Source organism: Haemaphysalis longicornis, unplaced genomic scaffold (genome assembly GCF_048455015.1).
Source record: "Haemaphysalis longicornis isolate Haplotype H1 unplaced genomic scaffold, Haemaphysalis longicornis Haplotype H1 scaffold_7, whole genome shotgun sequence".
NCBI lineage: Eukaryota > Metazoa > Arthropoda > Arachnida > Ixodida > Ixodidae > Haemaphysalis > Haemaphysalis longicornis.
The window spans coordinates 183,484,932-183,504,857 of NW_027526422.1; the positions used below are offsets into that span (position 1 = coordinate 183,484,932).

The 19,926-nt window shown below is 44.3% G+C and overlaps 1 long non-coding RNA gene across 1 annotated transcript in view; it reads right to left on the reverse strand.

Annotated features, from left to right (window-relative positions):
- LOC144145621 (uncharacterized) overlaps window positions 1-14,665 on the reverse strand; it is a 39,913-nt gene extending 25,248 nt beyond the window's left edge. Inside the window, exons 1-2 of the long non-coding RNA XR_013317538.1 lie at window positions 14,521-14,665; window positions 4,257-4,352 (exon numbers count right to left, since the gene is read on the reverse strand). This is a non-coding gene — a long non-coding RNA (uncharacterized LOC144145621). The remainder of the gene's footprint in view (window positions 1-4,256; window positions 4,353-14,520) is intronic.
- Window positions 14,666-19,926: the final 5,261 nt, after the last annotated feature.

A 19,926-nucleotide genomic window follows, 5' to 3' on the forward strand; every position in this document is an offset into this window, starting at 1 on the left:
GATTTTTATAAGGTTAGCACATGTCATCTAGGTGGCGAAGCAACGCTGCGATGAAAGAATCAAATCGAAAATTCCTTTCCAATCTGTCAGTCGTCGAAACAAATTGTCTTACAGCACAGTTATCTAGGCCAACGCAAGTTGCACCAAAAAATGACGAAGCCTGACTAAAAAATGTTGGAAGGGGTGGTGGGGGAAATCCAACCCGGGGCTTTACGCCGTGAAACCGGCAAACTAACCACTAGGCCATCCCATAGGATGAGGGGTACGGGTTCGCAGCGGCGGGTATACAAACATGTGCGTCAATTGGAAAGAAACAAAAACGCTTCCCGCGGTCGGAATCGAAATGAGGTTCCTCGCGTTATGAAACCCCCGTCTATCCAATTGAGCTGTCGCCACAGTTTCAGGCACAGCATTTCCTTTGTGTTCTCAGCGCGGGCGTTGGCTTTTGACTTGGGCGCGGATTCCAGCGCATGATAAAGGGGTTCACTTTTGAAGAGACATGAAAGAGTGCGGACGAAACAATCTGGGCCTCCCACTCATGAACTTTCTGCGGCAAGTTCGGAAATAAATGTGAGATGGTGGTTCATAGAGCGGAAACTTGGCAGCCTCACTAACAACTTCCAAGCAAACTTCGGTGGGCTCAACGAGTCGTGTAACGAATAATGGTCGGATTAAAATTTATAGAAAGGAAACCAGCTTCTTGGTTGAGACTACAGTTATTATTGTTCAAATGAAACACAGAAATGGACTTCGGCTGGCCACGTCATTAGGCAAAATGAGAATAGGTGGACTAACAGAGGGCCAGAGGGCGCACCAAGAAACGGGTCTAGAAAAAGAGGAAGACCAATTACTTGGCGGGAAGACGAAACAAGGAAATTCGGAGGCAAACATAGAACTCGAGCGGCTCAGAGCAGGAGAGGTTGGAGGTCGATGGTAGGTTTCTTCGTCCTGCAGTGGACCTAATGATGATATTCAGCAGGGTCTCCAACGAAGGAAGAACGGCCAAGAGCTCTGCTGTTTCTCCAGATTCCACCACTAGTGCAATCTGCACCACTTATTTTACAATTTAAATTTACCCGCCGTCGTGGCTGAGTGGCTACGGCGTTGTGCTGCCGAGCACGACGACGCGGGTTTGGTTCCTGGCCACGGGGACGCTTTTCTGATGGAGGCATAAAGCAAAAACGGTCATGTGTACGAGATTTCGGCGCATGGTAAAGATCCCCACATGGCCAAAATTAATCCGAAGCTTACTACTACGGTGTGCCTCATCGCCTGCGTTGCGTCGGTGCGTTAAACCCTACGAACAACTGCAATCTAAATTTATTTTCAGAAGCTAGTAACCCGGAATAAACTTTTTTGGCATTCAAAGATTTAGAAAATCTTTCCTAAAGCAACTCAATTAGCAAAACTTTGAGCGGCGCTGAGACGTTTGCCGACTTTTCCAACGTGTCATGCACTGCCTGGTAGAATGCAAAACAGCATTGGGTGTTGGTCCCAAATGGTGTGGAGTCATGATTTCTCAGTTTTTATTTAACACATCTAAGCTGAGTCGTTTATTATTGTACTTTACCCACTCCCCAAAAAACGGAAAAATTGGTCAAATGGCCTGGCGACTCCATTGAAGCAGGGAATAAATGTTACAAAGACAGCCATGAAACAAAAGTTGCAAAAAAACATGCCGGCAATATCAACAATAGACAAAGGCGCCACACGGTGCAGATTTATCAATATTTACACAATGCCCTCATGAAAACGCACAAATGCCAACACAACTTCCGGTAAAATATATTAAATCCAAATATTCTCCTAGAAAAACTCCAGAATAGCACCACAACTTGCGGCAAACATGTGCCTAAATAGGACACTGAGAAACCAGAAAGAACTCAGGCTAAACAAATCAGATAGAAATTAGGGGTAACTATGTAATTATCTAGCAGTGGGGCAGAACCAGATGTCCTACTGAAAATATAGAGCGCTCATACAGATCCCACCACGGCTCGATTTTATGAAGTATAACTGTACATTCAAAACTTGTCCTCCTACACTACATTTCGCGCCTATAGATATGTGTTCTCCTGCCTCCCGTTACAACAATGTGTTTTTTATGCATTGGTTTATTGCTGCTCTCGTGCATTTGGTACTAACTGTGCCGTAATAACTCTTAAATGATGCGAGAAACCTGTAGGGTACCGAGGATAAAAGCAAATAAGTAAATAAAGCTACTTCCATAAGCACGTCGTTAAAAAAAAATTTGAACTCTCCTCAACTTTTTGAAATGCTGAATGGATGGATGATGAAAGCTGGCAGATCATTTATGTCTCTATACTGAGATGGTTATACTGAGTCGATGCTATTTAACCGAATGATTTAACCGAACGTTTGTGGCCCCCGTCACAACTATTGCACTCATCTTAACTAGCTGAGTTTCTAAAACATTTTGTGCTTGACGTGGCTCGCACCGGTGGTTTGCAACCGTACTAATACGTTTTCCCAGGTAAGTGTTGTGTAAGTCGCTTCAAATTTAATTATTGTGCCGCATACTAGTGAAGCCGCGTCACCCAATTACGTAGAAATTGATTCCCACTGGAAAACATTTGCTGAGACGCTCAATATCTATGAGCATTTGACAAGAGCCCCGCTGGTTACCAACCTGCTTCCCGAAACAATGTCGCAGACTCGAAAGGAAATGTTAGAGGAGGAGGACGTTAACCAGGTGTACAGCCAGTTTGCTTCTCGTCACTGGTGGAATAGGATATTGGGGTTAAAAGAGAGAGCAGGCGACGAGGAAAAGATCGGAACGGTTTACACTACACTGCACTACCTTCACGCATGCCTAAACCTACCCGCAAAAAGAGCCGATTTCAAAAGCAAAAGACATAGAGAACATCTACTCCTATGTGACTAAAGGTGTTCCCACAAGAGCATATGTCTTGTCTTGTCGAAGAATTTGTGCGACAATGTCCCGTTTTGGGTGGTACAGTCGTTCGTGTGAAATCGTATCGCTCAGAATGCGGACACGGGCTTTTCTTGAATTTTTCGAAGTCGATGCAAAAGACAGGCGACCTAGGATCGTCTCTAGAGTAAATCGACGTTCTAATCCGCTAAGAGCAATGAAACGCACGCTTTCCTCTCATGAGTAATTGGGGCAGCGACACAGCACATGCTCTGCTTTCTCTTCCGCCGTACAGATGTCGCCATGGACGCAGAAAATCTTGACGAGGAAGGTGTAGGCGTTCGTGAAAGCCACTCCAACCGCAGTCTACAAAGCAAATGGCTGGGGTCGACACACCCCATACGAAAGGCGGTGGTGGAGAAGGTGATTTTGGATATAGAGACTGGGATTCAAAAGCTCTACTGTGTGAAATTCTTAACGGCTATCATACGTGTAACGAAACGAAGCGTGCTTTTGGCATCGGTCTTAATTAGCGGAAGCATGATGGTCAAGATAGCAATGACAACAGCGGTTGAGGCAGACCATAGCAATTCCGCGTCCTCCGTTTGGAATTAAGTGCATTCATTGAATAAAGTGACGGTGAGTTACCAAACGTAAATTTCCACAGTTCTCTTACTCCGTCGTAGAATCTGATGCTAACATACCTCTACTTTCAAGCAAATATACGCAATTCCGCTCAATGAGAGGAGATAGGAATTTCTACGGTTCCAACACGTTCGCTGACCCGCCTTAGGTGTATTTAACGCTTTTATTTAAAATTCTGCTATACGGAGAAGACTGGTTTGGTCTCATGCGAAGGCTGTTAAAATATGATTAGATATACCAGTTTCTTACACTATATCTGTTACATTGCTCTCAACTATAGTGCACAGACCTTCCTTTTTATTATTTGTTAATACGAGAGAGGGGGAGATAGAGGGAGAGAGAGGAATTTATTGGAGAGGCTGACTGCAAACGAAAGAGGAGCTACCTACTCTAAAGTTTGATGTTATAGTATAGCACAGTCTTTGGTGTCGTCGAAATTGACGAGGTAATAAAATTTACACGGAGTCGATCACCATGGAAAGACTCATGTACGTACGTTCAGTGAACACTATGCCATGTAGAGTACGCACAATATACAGGAAAAGTTACACACTAGAATTAATCTACATGTATACACTATCTACCTATATGCCCTTTTTCTTACATTGTTGACAACACGCAGCGTATAGGAGGTCTGTAAAGTCAAAATTACAGTTTGATAGAGTGTTTTGTTTTTGGCTCGTGTTAGCATAAAAATGTCATGCTAGATTTTACTTACTTTTTTTCCTTTCTTTGAGGTTTCGTGCGACCTTTTAGTGTTGCATTTCTGGGGTCCTTAATTTCTTTGGGGGTTTTCGCAAGTTTTTTCGTGTTACTGTAGAAGAAAGAGCAGTTGAGTTGAAACTCATTTAAGAACGTTAAATATAATAGCGCAAGGTAACAGACTGATGTTTCTTTAATCCTTAGTTTGTAAAATGCACAAGACCCCTTACACCAAGTTCCATTGATCATTGCAATATTTTGAACGCTATACGTGTAGTGCAGCCAGCGGTATTATATTACAAGCGTGAATACTCGCGAGATGAATTTACCATGAAAGAAAGCATGTCCATTTTTTAAAACAACAGCTGCAGCGTTTCAAAGCGCTTACAACAACAGCCAAAAAGACGCCATTTCTGATAACTGAATCTGGCACAAAAATCGGAGACGAGGAATACCCTGTCAAATTGTTGTACAGAAGAATTGTAACAACGACAAACCAATTTTAATCGACATGCTGCGTTGAGAATTCCTTAATTATCTTAGTGTTCATAAAAGCCAAAAATATAAGACGTAAGGTATGAGGACTGAGACCATGTGAAAAAACAACAAAACATTATAACTGATACCAATAAGCAGTCATCTGCCGATGCAATTTGAAGCCTCGTACACTATTCACGTCATGTTGAGAGATGGTTAGTTATAACAATGATAGTTTACTTGGTAAAATAAGGTACCTGTAAAGGTAATAAGCGGAAGACAGAGACCAAATGCCTAAACATTTTATTTCAATTGTAAAAAGACAACAGAGACCTGCAAAAATAAACTTTTTAACGCAGACGTGAACGCATTGTTCGCAAATAAGTGCATACTCTAAGTAAAACTTTGACATAACCAATATCGGTTGCTCTAAAACTTGAAGAAAAGTGTTTGCAAGCGACAGAACCACCACCGAAAAAAATGATTACGAGAGCACACATTATTTCGAGGGCTGGTTAGATGGCTGATGGCAAAGTGCCAAATTCGTTATAGTGAAACGGCGACTTGGAGGGCACTGACACGGTAGCACTGGTAAAGCGTGAATGGGTGAGGCATTGCACGCCCTTTCCACAATGTCAAATTAATGTTCCGTGGCAGTAGGGCAAAAAAGGCGAACAATGTTCGAAGGTAATGAGCGATTTATTTACGTTTAGTTGCGAAGCGGTAAACAAAAGACTAGCGGAGGTTGTGCCCACCCGCAGATTCATCCTCATCGGGGCTGGAAACACGGGGTCATGTAGCACTGCTCAATTCATCTGTCTGTCGTAACAATGTATTTTGTAGAACAGAATAGGGTGTCAATATTGCAATCCTGTGCAGAACGACTGGGAGCGTTCGCAATAATTTGTTGCACAGGTATGTGCGTAATTTTTCATACAGCTGCACCCGACGTGATAAACTCTGAAGAGAAGAGTTGGCATATGCCAGCAATAGCCATTGAATAATAGCCTTCCTAGGCAGGGTAACTTTCAAAACCATAGCCGAGTTAGGCTGGTTAGGGAGTTTTAGAATAGGGGAGCACAGCGTTCTGACCTGAAGTCAGGGGAACGCAAAGTCAAGACGTCATGCTACAAGTATCTGAAGAGGGTCTTCTCCAACAGCCCACCGTCGGTTTGGGCAAATATTTGATCACTGCTTTTACTGCAAGTCCGAATGACCATACCTAACACAATTTTCCCCATATCATCTCCCCTTTCTGGCAATTCTAACCATGTTTTCACAGTGATTGGTTATTTGAAAATTAAAGACAAGATAGCTGCGTCCCATGTGTTGATTGTTGCGCGCAAGTAGCGCCATCTTTAGGCCGTTCGCAGCACCACGGATGCACATGCTGGTACTGGTGCCGGTTTGGTCAGCGTATAGGAATGTAGGCTTACCACCATGGCAGATGTTCTATGGCTGTTTCTAACATGAGAGCGGATGACAAACCCCAGGGCAATTTTGTACCACAATAATATCCCCTTTCCCGAATGTGAAACTTAACTTCGTGATCATTTTAAATGTGGAAAGCGGCGAAAAGTGGTTGCTGCAGCGGAATGCGGCGGTTCTAGCCACTTGAAGGGCCTTGAGGGCAGCAAAAGGGAAGTATGTTCGGGAGGTTCTGCGTGAAGATAAGGTCTTCATGATTCCCTGCTTTAATTATTTCTTGCGAGCGACGCGTCAAATCTACAAACTTAGCTCCGTGATCGTCGTATGCCGCTTATCGGAAAAACGATCAGCTTCTTCTACTTCATCCGCGTTCACGCGGAGCCTCGCTGACTGTGACAACGACGCAACCAACGAAAGATCCTATTGCATACAGCTTGGAGGCGGCCGCCGTTTTGGTAAAATAGCGTGCACACTTGATGTAAACCCAAAACAAAAATGACAGATTGGGTTCTGCGCATGAACAGTACTCTTCGCCCCCCCCCCCCACCATCTTCATGTGGAACACAGAGCGTTTGACCCTCTTATCAAAAGCTCCCCATTTTCCGGTTTTTCTGTGTGCGCCAGCCCTCCTCTAACAGCCGCTCTCATCAAGCGTCCGTGGAAGCAGACCATATCGCAGCCAACAGAAAGGTACGATTCAGGGTGGCAGATGCAAAGGCTCGCCTATATCTCGGATTCGGTCAGCGTTGGCCAGTCGAAACTAGGGTACGGAAAATGGACAATAACACTACGGTGGAGACGAAATAAAGGAGAGGTGAGCTTATCAGGCGCCTCGCATGTGTTAGGCGCCTCGCATATGTTCGTTCTACGCCCCATCGTTAGTAGCATAATTGGCAGACACGGTCACTACATGGCCTGCAACTTACGCCATCACACCAAAAAAGCTGTTCTCCAACCGGAGTCGATGATGCCGGCAGCATTTTTTAACAAAATAAAAAAAGAGCAAAAGAGTAACGTGAACCTCTAAAAACCGGGAATACCCAAAGTAGAACCAATATGACATAAACGTATTTCAATAAGGCATTACTAGAGTGTGGCGCGTCAAACTGCAAATCATTTTACATCATGTCGTAGAATTTTTGGCCCCGCCTTTTCGCAAGCTGTGTCCATCATAACATTGGTTGCGCAACGCGGACAATAAAAATTTACTATAAAATAGGTCGGGACGTTAACGGGGACAATATTTACACAAGAATCCCAGGAGAGGCATTGCAGATAATCGGCACGACCGTTCTCTCTATCGTGAAAATCAAAATATCCACCCATTGGTCAGACATTCATAAAACACCTAACCACTCAAAGATCCGGAATTCCAGGCGGAGAAGACCTGTACAGAGTAATGAAGTGAAACCGAAGACGACGACGACAAACCTGACACGCACGCTCTGTGGGCATGTTTTAAAACCCCAGAACATCATAATCATCAGCTAGGTCATCCCCTGCTCCCGCCCCTCCCCCACACACACACACGAGCCAGCGAATCGAGAGCTGCCAGCGACAGCGGCTGGCCGCAGAAGTGATCCGGAGAAAAACAGCGAAGGAGTCGCAGTGTGTAGCGTGAGCGGGATACCCGGTGGTCGGCCGACGAGACCCGTGCCGTGTCCCAACCGGTCCTCCAAAACAGCAGCCTCCAGAACTTCTCCTTCGCAAGAAAGTCGGGGGGCCGTGCATCGCTGAAAGACAGTGACGCTCCAAGACAGCTGCGTTCGCCACGATGGAGAAGTATCACAAGGTATCACAGAAGGCCAAATGAGCAACTGGTTCTGATAACTTGCGATTCCATAAAGCCCCTCCGCTTTCTCGCATTTCTCATACTAAACTAACTAGTTTAAATCGGTGTAATTGGGAATCACAAAGCTCACATGCCCAATTGTTTCAGTTTCTGCGCTTGTGTCCCGCAGTGGTGTAGCCCCAAGCTAGCACATCAGGCTGGCCAGGTTTAGCAGTCTCACCATTGGAAAGATGCTCCTCTCTGTTTTGCTCTCTCTGGACGCACGGCCACGCTAGAGCAGCGGTGTCCGCCACTATAGCCCAGCCGTGGCCGACTGGACGCCGCCTCGCGAATTCCGGGTAACGACTGGCAGACTCTCTGGTTTCACTATTTGTTGAGCCACGTCTGTGAATTAAATTGACGTCGCATCGGCAACTGTTCTGGGTGTTGTTTAAAGCTTTGGTTTTTAACCACATTCACAGCGTGGACTTGAGCCATTTCTTTTCCTAGGGCTGGGCACAGTTGAAGTGGATGCCATGTCTTGCATAACGGCTGCTTGTTGTCGATGGTGAAACTCTCCTTGTCGGTCGAGGGAATCTATGCCCCAGACGCGATGGGGACCGGCGTCTGGTTCTGAGAATGAGCACTGTGTCAAAATTCGCGACGTAGAAATCGAACCAGGCGAGTTTCTTGAATTCCATAATTTGTTTGAACCACTTCTTTAGTTGATCAATATTAGAGCAGCTACTCCTGGGCTTGGGTTATGTTTTGAATGCTTTGGGAGGTGTTGTCTATCGTCAGTACCGTGCCTTACGACAATTGGAGCTCTAGAGTTCGGTCTGACTCGAGGCCAATGTGGAGTTGGTCTATTAGTACCGAAGCCTCTTCTGGGTTCCAAAGTTACACTGTCAGCCCAAATATTGAGCTGGAAGCGCGAACTCGACCACCGGTTAGGTATTTTTGGCGTAAGCTTCGAAATTAAATTGCCGTGATCCCTTGAGATGCCCCTGCATCGAATTGAGCTGCGAGTCTTCGGACGATGTGGTCACATTTGTTGACGGCCTCTAGCCCCGACGGCCTGATTGATTCGATCATACGGACCATTCTGTTTCTTCTGCTCCTCAAATGTCTCCCAGTCTTCTGCTTATCATTTCGGGGAGCATTTTTGCCATTATGCTCCTATGAGTTATATTTTGAATGAGCGGTTCCTTTCGTTCAACGAATGCCTTGCCTTCCCGTCTCTGACATAAATGGCGGTGGCTCCGCCGGGATGACAGGCATGTTGGTTTTAGGCGAGGAAGGAGCAATAGCGAAGTACTGAACGACGTGACGCGGCATTTGCTTGAATAATGTAATTACCTGGTGCGTCTTCTCGCTGCCTTGAAGTTTGATTTCCTCCTGACGTTTGCTGAATCTGTTTAATGCTCGTAGCACGATGGACGTATTCGCTACCGTGAGGCGGGCCGCCGTCTCCTCCAATACGGTCGCTTGTGGGAGGCTTACGCTCCTATCGAGTTCGTCGTCGCTTTGGGGTGCTGACTACGTGTAAAAAAACTGTTTTGCTCCTTAAATGGTATTGTAAAGATAAGGAGTGCTTACTTTTATGGCAGTTCAAGCGTCCGCTGCGCTATTGTAGTGTCGCGAAGGCGAGGGCCCGAAGGGGAACGATGGAGATTCAAACACACACACTGAAGATGGAACACAATAGATGATTTATTTTATATGGCGTGGGCTTTTATAGCCGGATCGCAGCCTCCTGGTGGTAGACCACCGAAATGCTAGGACTCGAAGCCCTGATATTGCAGAGGCGTTAAGAGCTGCTGAATCCGCGAATATGTCCGCCTGGCGTGTAGTCATTTTTTACGAGGAGGTGTGACAGTAAGGTTCATTGAGATGTTTTTTTGTTCCTGGCGCATATTTTAGTTACGAGATTGGTAAGCCTGACTTACCCAGAGGTATTACAAAGGGCCAATTTGAGATCCAGTGACGTGATTGTAAAAATGTGGTGTTTGAGGCATGCCTTATATTTTGTACTGATTATGGCGTTTATTCGTTTTCCTTATCGTGGAAAGTTTGCAGTGTGGCATGCTGTACTCTGTTGGGTTCATGATCAATTCCTCTACAATTCACCTCGTTTCTGTTTCTGTCATTCCTGCTCTTCCCCTTGTTTAGCGCTTTAACAAAGTGTGCTAAGTTTAAGGACATTTTTATTTTACGATAGCGAGCTCGGCTATTCCGCTGTTCTGTGGTGCCACACGGTGGATCCTTACCTGACTATTCTTTGGCCGCGTAAGAATCCTCGGGAGTGCAGGTCCCGAGTTTTATAACGTGCCGCTAATGAAACTCAAGTTTTATTAGCGGCACTTTTTTTGAAGAGAAAGGGAATTGTTCAAGTATGCTTCAAATCACAGCTTTGCGTCCCCACATATGCATATAAAGAGATTTGCCCTGTTTCTAGCTTTACCATATCAACCATGCTCACCAAGAGTGCAGGTAAATGCTTTATCAGTGCGTGCTGGCAAATCCGTGAAACGGCTGGTAGAAGCGCGCCTTCACCGAAGATGAAACATGGCGCCGCGGCCCCAAGACTATGGAAAGACGGAAAATGACATATGGTGAAAGCGAAAGAAATGATGCGCTATTTAAGAAAGCGCCTCGCCTTTGCTTTGAAGTTCATCTTCCACACTCTTCAGGGGTCGCGCAGTGCTCGGCAGATTGGGGCGGCACCATTGCCAGCAGCGAAGCGTATTTAAAGTGAATGATGCAGACCTAAGGATTGCGCGATTAAACTACAGAAAGTAGTCAAACCTTACGTTGAGCTCAGGCGAAGCAGTGGAGCGTCCAGAATATGGGAAAAAACAGAGTAAAAAAAGGCCATTATTTTAAGTTTCATTTAGGCAATAGCGTGAAGGTTTATAATTTTTTAAACTACGTTTTTATCTCTAGCGGCTCAGTCACCGCCGCATATTATATCTGTCAAACAGTTAGTTGCCACCCGCTGGCTTGGTCGAAGTTCCTTTCGAAAGACCAAGTGCTGCAATGTAGCACAAATTCATCAGCAAACCGAAGACACATGCTGTTGTGGGAACACGTTTTGTCACATATGCTTAGAGGCTCTCTCTGCTTTTCAGTTTTGATATCAACGTATTTTTCTGGCAGGTTTAGGCGTGCGTAAATGTAGTGTAGCAGTGTTAGTGCAGACCTCGAAGTATATTTCCCCAGAGTAATCTGCATTACTGTTTCGAAGATATGGATGCATACAGGGCAGTTGACGTTTAAGAGAGGCTGACTGAAATGGCGTGGAGTGATACATAGACTCATTTGAGCTGCAGGCATAAGAAACACTTCCGGCTTGGCATGGATAATCCCGAAACTTCAACGCAAGAGGCGATGGCTCTGGCAACATGGATTTACGAGCTAATTCTTTTATTTTAAGAAGTACAAACGACGAAGCACTCGGTGCAAATGTCTTGATGTTCACTTTTTAAACGTTAAAATCTTGTAGATAAGTTGACCCATTGCTTAATCCCAAAACTTTCCCTGACATATTTGATATCATGAAACATTTTGGTGGCCAATTTTCGCGATCTTCTCGAAAAATCAGCAAGTGCAGCGAAATAATTAACATAATAACTAGTGGTTATGTTTTCTACATAGCTAGAACCTAAAAATTTTTGTTCAACGTAGAGTTGTTTCGTCTACAGTGATGAACGGGTGCGAACTATTCTACATGCAGTTCAATTTATCCCTCCTTTTGTATTGCTCCTTGAATGTTTGCTTTCCTTTCACGGTTCACTAAGTGAATACGTACCAACCGACCTAAAATTTACCTTTTTTCAGAAGTGTGTGAATTGTACAACTGAGACGCTAGAATGCTACTGGTTTATTTTCTTCCAAACTAATACAGCACTCATGGACCTTTTGAATGACCCGGCGACAAAGTAAGACCGTGGCCCAGCCTGTGAGTTCCGAATGCAGGTGTCGGCTCGTTGTACATCTGAACAGGTTCTGTGGACACTTAGCTATTGCTTGTCATCTGAGCTTATGCAAGTAAAAGTGCAGTGACCGTCGGTCTTCTAACTACGGAACATTGGTGCGGGAGCGCTGTGGTGTACGGAGGTTAAATCAGATACCACGCTCTTTTACGTAACCCTCACATTTTGCTCGGCTTTGTTGTGCTCGTAACAGCAAGGAAACGGGGTGACTGAAAGAATTCAAGAACATCCTGCCCAACTTTCCAAATATTCGAGAGAGCTGTGAAGCTTTTAGGGGAAAGGATACACGTTACTGCTTGTAGCAGAGAGCCGCGAAGCCGCAACGGAAAATAGGAAAGCCTTGCGAAGATTTCGGTTGTTACCACGGTAGCGTTCATGGGCAGGGTAAGGGTATGTTAGCTGTAACTTAAGGTCAGTTTGAGAAATAATGTAACAGCAAAATGCGAAACGTTTGCGGTTACGTCGGCGAATAGGTAGGGGTTTGAAGAAATCTTTTTTGGTTAGGGCATAAAAGAGGGAATAGAGATTACGGTAGTTAGGTCTGTCCACAGCTTACCTCAACCACGTTTAATTATCTCACCCCTAATCCAGATTTCCCTACAAACGATGTCTCTCAATCTATTTTTTGACATCTAATTCCATGTCTAACTTTCACTCTTACTTTTTTTTAAATCTCATCCAACAAAGTCTACCCTGGTCTACCCTAATATCACTGAACCCTCCGTAATTGGCCTCAAGAAATATATTTTGTATTATTCAACTACCTCCCAACTCAATGTAACCTATTAAATTCTAATTCACCCTAATATAAACTTAAACAGTATAAACCCCACATATTATTCCCACTCTACCTAATTCATCGCGTATAATAGTAAACCAGCTTAAGCCCTCCAAAGTATGGTATTTCTCTTTCATAGATCTGAATGAAATTGATTTTCTTCAAGCGCGTCTAAAATAACTACGCCGTTATCCACTCAAACCACCTTAATCGTTTCAAACTCATTGTAGCCAACTTTTTAACCAGAATCGTTTCATTTTTAATCACCACTATCCACTTTAGGCCACTCTTACCCAGGGTAATTTATCTGACACTACTAACGCATCTTGAGCCTACCTAAACCTACGCTAATGATGCAGATTCTTTTTAGCCATTTCAAAGTATGCGAATGTATATATCTAATTCAGCTGAAGTAATTTTAGCGCCCTGATTGCACCCTTTCCCGCCGTAATTACATACCAATAAATTACATTTCAACCGAAGAGGTTGAAATAAGTCATGCTGCACTCTCTTTATGATTGTTATGATTTATGACCATTATGATTGTTAGTCCATTCGGATGCACTTTGATCTACCGTAATTCTTTAAAATTTCGAGCAATTTATTTTTCTCTACGCGAATATATTTCTGCCACAAGAATTCACTCTTAGTTTGCCCATAATCCAGATTATTCTAAACAAATTTACGCATGTCTTTCTTAATAAATCTTAATCTATATTAAACCCGCCTCGGAACTCAAACGTCGCAACGTTCGATGCGCCAACTCGGTTTAGAGAGGGAAGTTTAGCGTTGCTAGTAGCGCAGTTCCGGGATTTCAGTGGATTAGGAGAGGTGAGAAGATAAGGTTTCTTTATGTTCTGTACTTATAGGTGCCAAATATGTAGCACGGATTTGATTTTATTACACCAATCAATGGTAATGGACGACCATAAGTTTATCAGCATGAGATAGCACAAGTCGGCACGAACATCTGGTTACCGGAATAAGATCGTGGAAAGTTTGTACGAGTACACTGAGCCAAGAAGGAATACGGAAATACCCCTGTTACTAATTTAGTTGGTATGTTTAATGACAAATTGAGTGACAAGCAACTTCAAGAAAGGTCAGTTTGAAGATTTGTGATAAGAACTCGGAATAGCGCACAAGACAGATTGGTTGGTTTTGTGTAGAGAAAGATCTTGAGAATAATGAATGCGATTATCCACAAACAAATGGGAAATAAACATGAAATTAAATGCCAAACTGCCTTCATGCAAAGGGACAATCTACGTATCGGGTTAAGCATTCAAAGACTAAACAAGAAAAAGAAGAGCGATCTTGTTATGGGGCTTTTTTAGACATTAGATTTTAATGCAACTTCTAGGAGGAAACAGGAGGAAACCGGGCTAGTTGGTCAGGCTTCTTTCCTCATAGAAATATTATAAAAGGAAATATTTCTCCTGGCTACAGTTTCAACAACATAACATAAAAAAACTTATATTATTGTAGGGACTAATATGTATAACAAGTCATCCTGTGCATATTACTTCTATCGGGAAAAATTACGTTGATGTGTAACAAAAAAGCACTAATATCATTATCACTTTTGTTTCGCCGTCTTTATTAGTAGGAAATATATTATAGCCGAAGTCCGTTCACGTAATGCAAAATACATGTGACATAGACATCGACTGATTCACGATTCACTTGTTATCTTTCTCTGAGGAAGTAAAAAGATATGTAAAATCTAGGACCCCTTTGAAAACCTTACTCTCTTGAACTGGTTCAAGCATATTTTGGGCTACTGAGAACAATCACAATGATGCAACTTCATGGCCTTGTATGTACTCACGTGTAATGAATTTCTGCCATGAAAAACGCAACCGTGAGAAGTACGAAAAGCCGCATTGTTTTTTAGAGCTTGAGGAGATCGGTACTGCGCTGTTTTTTACACCAATAAATACGCAGTTTTGGGTGATTTTGACATAAAAGATGTGCTTACTGTGCTGGCGTGTCATGTCCGAATAAAGCGCACATATAAGGGTGTGAGATTTGAAAAAAACCACCTCCTTTGGACAACGCTCTTTAGCGAGGTCCCTAAGGCCTTTGATATAAGGTTGCGTGCAGACGTAAGTGCCAAGCTCCTGAAACGCGACATCCAAAAGGTTTTAATATGTTTTCATGCTTGATGTCACCCCAAGAAAAGCCGCTAACTTACTAACGGTTATTTCTTTAAATATACGTCTACTTCGTTTTGGAAATAATGCTAATCTTTCATGGGCGATATATTTTTTTTGGTTTCAAGAGACCGAATAGGCGAAAAATACATTTCTGCGTTAAATAGTTAACATACAGAACTACATTTGAAATTTTGGGCGTAGGTGCGGAACATATGTGTCATAATTTAGAGCATAACTTAGATGAAACTCCCACTGTTTAAGATCCTCTTGAGTGGTTAAAGAATTGGCTTAACAAACGTCACCGGTAATTCTCGATCACAAACTGTCGGCATTTGCTGTAGAAAATTATCGTAACTACATGTGGTATTTTGATTTTTTTATAAAATTTCAGAACATTCCAGCAGTTCTCGATGAGTATTTCGTACGTAATGAGTACTTTTATAGGCGATATGGTGTTCTTGTGTTAGGTAACCCCAAAATTTTTCTGTCTGTCTGTCTGTCTGTCTGTCTGTCTGTCTGTCTGTCTGTCTGTCTGTCTGTCTGTCTGTCTGTCTGTCTCTCTGTCTGTCTGTCTGTCTGTCTGTCCAGAAAGAAATTTGCGCGTCCTCGGTGTCAGAAGACTACCACTTTTCATGGTAATTTGCGGCGAAGTGAGCGGGTGCATCGCCAATCTCAAATACGAATTATTTAAAGGTAAAAGAATAGTTAAGTATATCTTTATTTGAATAAAGGTGAATAAATATCGTACGTATTATTTTGGGAACAAAGGGCATAAATAGATCGCTTTGGCAATTTGAAACTGTTTCTATACATTGCATGTAGTGCGTTTCACGCCTGCCTAGAACAGATATTAGTAATAGGCTTATCCTTGCCAGCACTCACTGCGCGCTAACTTTCAACAGGTGGTCTGAGTCAGATATTGCTCTGCTTGATCCAATGATGTAAATCATAGAGTTTATTACCGCCACAAGCGAAGACGAGAGCGCAGGCTGTATAAAATAAATGAAAAAAAAAACAGGCCTTAAAAAATGTTGCACGAAGAATTAGGGCAGTTGCCTATAGGTTTCGAATCATAGTGAATGGAGACTTCCGACACGAATATTTTGCGTCGGACGAAATGGTTGATGGGGATTGGATGGATTGAAATTATGATGACAAAGGTTCTTTTAACGGCGGAGCTGTATACGCCGAGCGTTATTCCTCTGTCTGGCACACCCTGGCGCAGCTGTGAATAGCTTCGTCCTCGCTTCGCTAGCCTAGGCATGGCTCCGTCGAGGCTAGCCGGTGCATGTCAAGCGCTGATGTGACTGCGCAAAGCTCTGCCTTTACTCTAGCCTTCCACCATTAGTGCGAAGTGCGCCAATTTTGTTGTTTACAATTTTTTCTCCTTGTTTTTTTCCTGGCAGGTGGGAAAAAGAAGTCTGCGATCTTCCGACGTGCATCTTACCCAACACGTGAGTAGGCAGCATGCCAAAGTCAGGATTTCGACACATCGAGCTGCACGGCACCATACGAGCATACACTTCGAACACGGGGCTTGTCGGCTTTAATGTGAACGTCCTCGTTCTGATTCTGGAGCACGATCTTCATTGCTATAGAAGGCCAAACTTTTAAAACTTGTGGCCTCAGTCCGTACCATGTCCTTGTATTTTTCAAGACGCATTTTGTGGATGACCAGCCTTCCGCCCGGGCGTAGACTCTAACGCACGCATAAACGGTGATGCTAGCGCGATTCACACAATTCCATACTGGGAGTCTCGTACCGATTACGCCACAATACAAAATAAGGCGGAGAAGTGGCTGAAAAGTATCTGATTTATCCTTCTCGATTACATTGGCTTTATGTGTATTTTTGGAAAAAGAAAAATTAACGAATCGCTTCCCTAAGAAAACAGTGATGACGCGATGCTTGATATCAGTAAAAAGGAAAACGCCCGAAACTAAAATGCAGTCACCGCGAAACGTAAACGAAAACATTTCTGGTAAAATCAAAACATAATGACCGAAATGAAAACGCAAAACCACCGATCGACAAAAACGAAGCCCTTGCATTTCGCTGACATTTACCCGAACGGAAATGTACTGTATATGTTATGGAAGATCCTTGTGTTGCAAATACCCGCCGTGGTGGCTCAGTGGCTAAGGCGTTGCGCTGCTGAGCCAGAGTTCGCGGGTTCGATTCCCGGCCGCGGCGGCCGCTTTTCTGATGGAGGCGAAAAGCAAAAACGCCCGTGTGTACGAGATTTCGGCGCACGATAAAGATCCCCAGGTGGTCAAAATGAATCCGGAGCACTCCACTACGGCGCGCCTCACCACCGGCGTTGCGTCGGTGCGTTAAACCGTACAATCAATCAATCACTGTGTTGCAAATATACGGAATGTTTATTTTATTCAATGGCTGCCCGCTCTTCAGCGGAGGGAACCACGCTTGGTTCGCCCATGCAGCGGTAGAAGCTGCACACGCGGACGAGAGCGAGCTACCGCACTCGCGATAAGGCGGGATGCGAGCTACGACGCGGACTGGCTCCCATTGCGGGGAGATAAAACGCGATACTTGTGCATGCGCCCGGGCTATCTTTGAACGACGAGTGAGAGCTGCACCAGAAGTGCACGTAGTTACAGTTGGCACAGTCAACATATCGTCCTTGGTAACTGGCCGAGTCAGTGTGTTCCAACCATTTCAGTTCCATTGTAATCATCATCATGTTCATTCGAGCACATGAATAAGGTTGGCTGGGACGAGAGGCGCAACGGCGGACACCACCACTGTCATCCATTCAAGTAATCCAATTCAAGCTTCGCTTGAAAAATTCATCGAGTTGCTTCGGTATGGAATAGAGATATTGCAGTCAACCATGCATTGGCTTGTTTATTTAGTTTTTTTTTTTTGCCATCCAGATGCTCCGGTCTGTGTTATCTGATTTCCAAGTGAAGCGCGTATTCATTGTTTATTTTTATGCCGCACGTGTTCTCGCTTTGATAGGGAGAGCACTTCAAACTAACGTCAAGAGCCTCAAGTAATATTCTTTGATCTACAGTTTTCTAAATACAATTCAACAAAACCACCAGGTACCATCCGCTTCCACCTATTCAAGACGCCGATTGTTGCCTACATGATGCACTGATTTTAGATGCGGAGCATCTTATCGTCTGGGCATGTCCCACGTCGGCGTCCGCACTCACACTGCGCATGCGCAACTCTCCTCCTTCCCTCTCTCCCACAGCTGCGCGATACTCCCGCCCCTTCTTCTCTCGTACCAGCAGCGTGCACTTCGCTTTCGCTTGTCCCGCGTTCTCGCTTCTGCTTTCGCGGCGCATGCTCGGTGCTTGCGCATCTCTCCTCCTCTCGTCTCCTCTCCCTCAACCTTGAATGTAAATGGGGTAGCGCGCTGCGCGTGTTCAGTTCAGCGCTTCCTGCGGTTGACTCCACTTCACTCCGTTCTTCCGATGAAGTGTGATGGAAGCAACAGCCCCGTCAGTTAGTGGGTTTGCATTTACCCCAAATTCGACTACGAACACAACGGAAACATAACGGAACATCGCGATGCCCAGCATCTGCTCAGCGTTACTTTCGGGAAGATGGGCTAATTTTCCTCGTTTTTACTTCCATGCCATGAACGGGGGAAAAACGGCCCACGGGAAGGCAAAGGACACGACAATGGTTTTACCAAATTAAGAACACACCGTGTAGTTTTAAAGACGATAGTCTTTCTTGAGCTGCTGAAACGCGATATACTTAGTCTGTCTATATGTGTGCCTGTCTTCAACCTGTCTCTTGAATGATCCTTCCTGCTAAAAGAAAAAGGCATACAGTGAAATTCCTTTATAACCACTGTGGATATAATCACCTAAGTGATATAGCGAAGCAATCGTAAGTCCCCTTGAAATTCCCTCAGAGGTCCATGTATTTAGGACCTCGTTTTAACGAAGCTAAATATTTCTGGTAATGGTTATAGATAACGAAGCTTTTTTTTACCTTTTTGGACCCGTGCAGACAATGTCTTACAGCGCGCGACGGTTTACGTCGCATCACGTATGCGGTAACTCAAAACTTGCCCTAGCTAAGGGCCGCCAACTGTATCTCAGTAAAGTGTCTGCAAGCGCCTGGCACCACGCGCAAGGGTGCGCGTCTTCCTGGCTTCCGGCCGGGTGCCTCGATGTTCCTCCAGTCACTCTGTAGGCGTGCGGCAGACCTGCTGCGCTGCTTCTTTTGCGCTCATGGTGACGGCTTGGGCGGACTGGAAATCTCGGCTGCAGCTGAAAAAGCCATCATCTGCGTGAAGAAGACGCGGCAAAAACCTATCAAGGGCTTTTTCTCTCCAAAGGTCGCCGCCAATTCGTGTGCGGTCGAAGGACCATGGATGAGCCGCTTGGCGGTAACAAAGTAACTTCACTGCTGTTTTATTTTTCGCTTGTTTTTCCGTTTTCGTGTGCTGCTGTGAATTTAAGTGGTGAGTACAAACTCGCCTCCATGTAAATTGTTGGTAGAAATGAAAATTGGTTATAACGAAGTATACAGGACTCCCGCTTTAACTTTGTTATAACAAAGTTTTACTCTAGTTTAGCAATGGTTTATATAGGCAGAATCATTGAAATATCCTCGAACTACTAGGTTTAGTCTTATATGTCCCCGGTATTAAGCGCGAAGGAAATGTCAGGCCAATTTCAAACTAAATGTATGAACTTAATTAGCCGTTCCGGGGTTTTTTAGTTAGGAATACATGCTGGGTCGGTTTTAGGATTCTAAGCGGAAAAGGAGTTACCCTGGAAGCAAAGAAACGACGTGTTCAAAATAAACAGAAGGGCTCAAACACCAGCCATATACAAAAAGCACAAAAAAGTGTTCGTCTTCGCGCCCTGCGAAAGTGAATGTCCAGCAAGGCTGTTGTAAACCACTACAAATGCTGATGGAGGAGGGTATAAATGTCAGTCGTATCTGGGCGGGCTTGTCGCCTGCGCTCGGCTAGTTTCCCTAAATAAGCGTACATAGTACCGGCCCCGTTTTCTTCTATTGTTCCGTGCCGCCGCCATGCTAATTGGTCAGTTCACGTTACGTGACATTTGTTTACACTGCGACG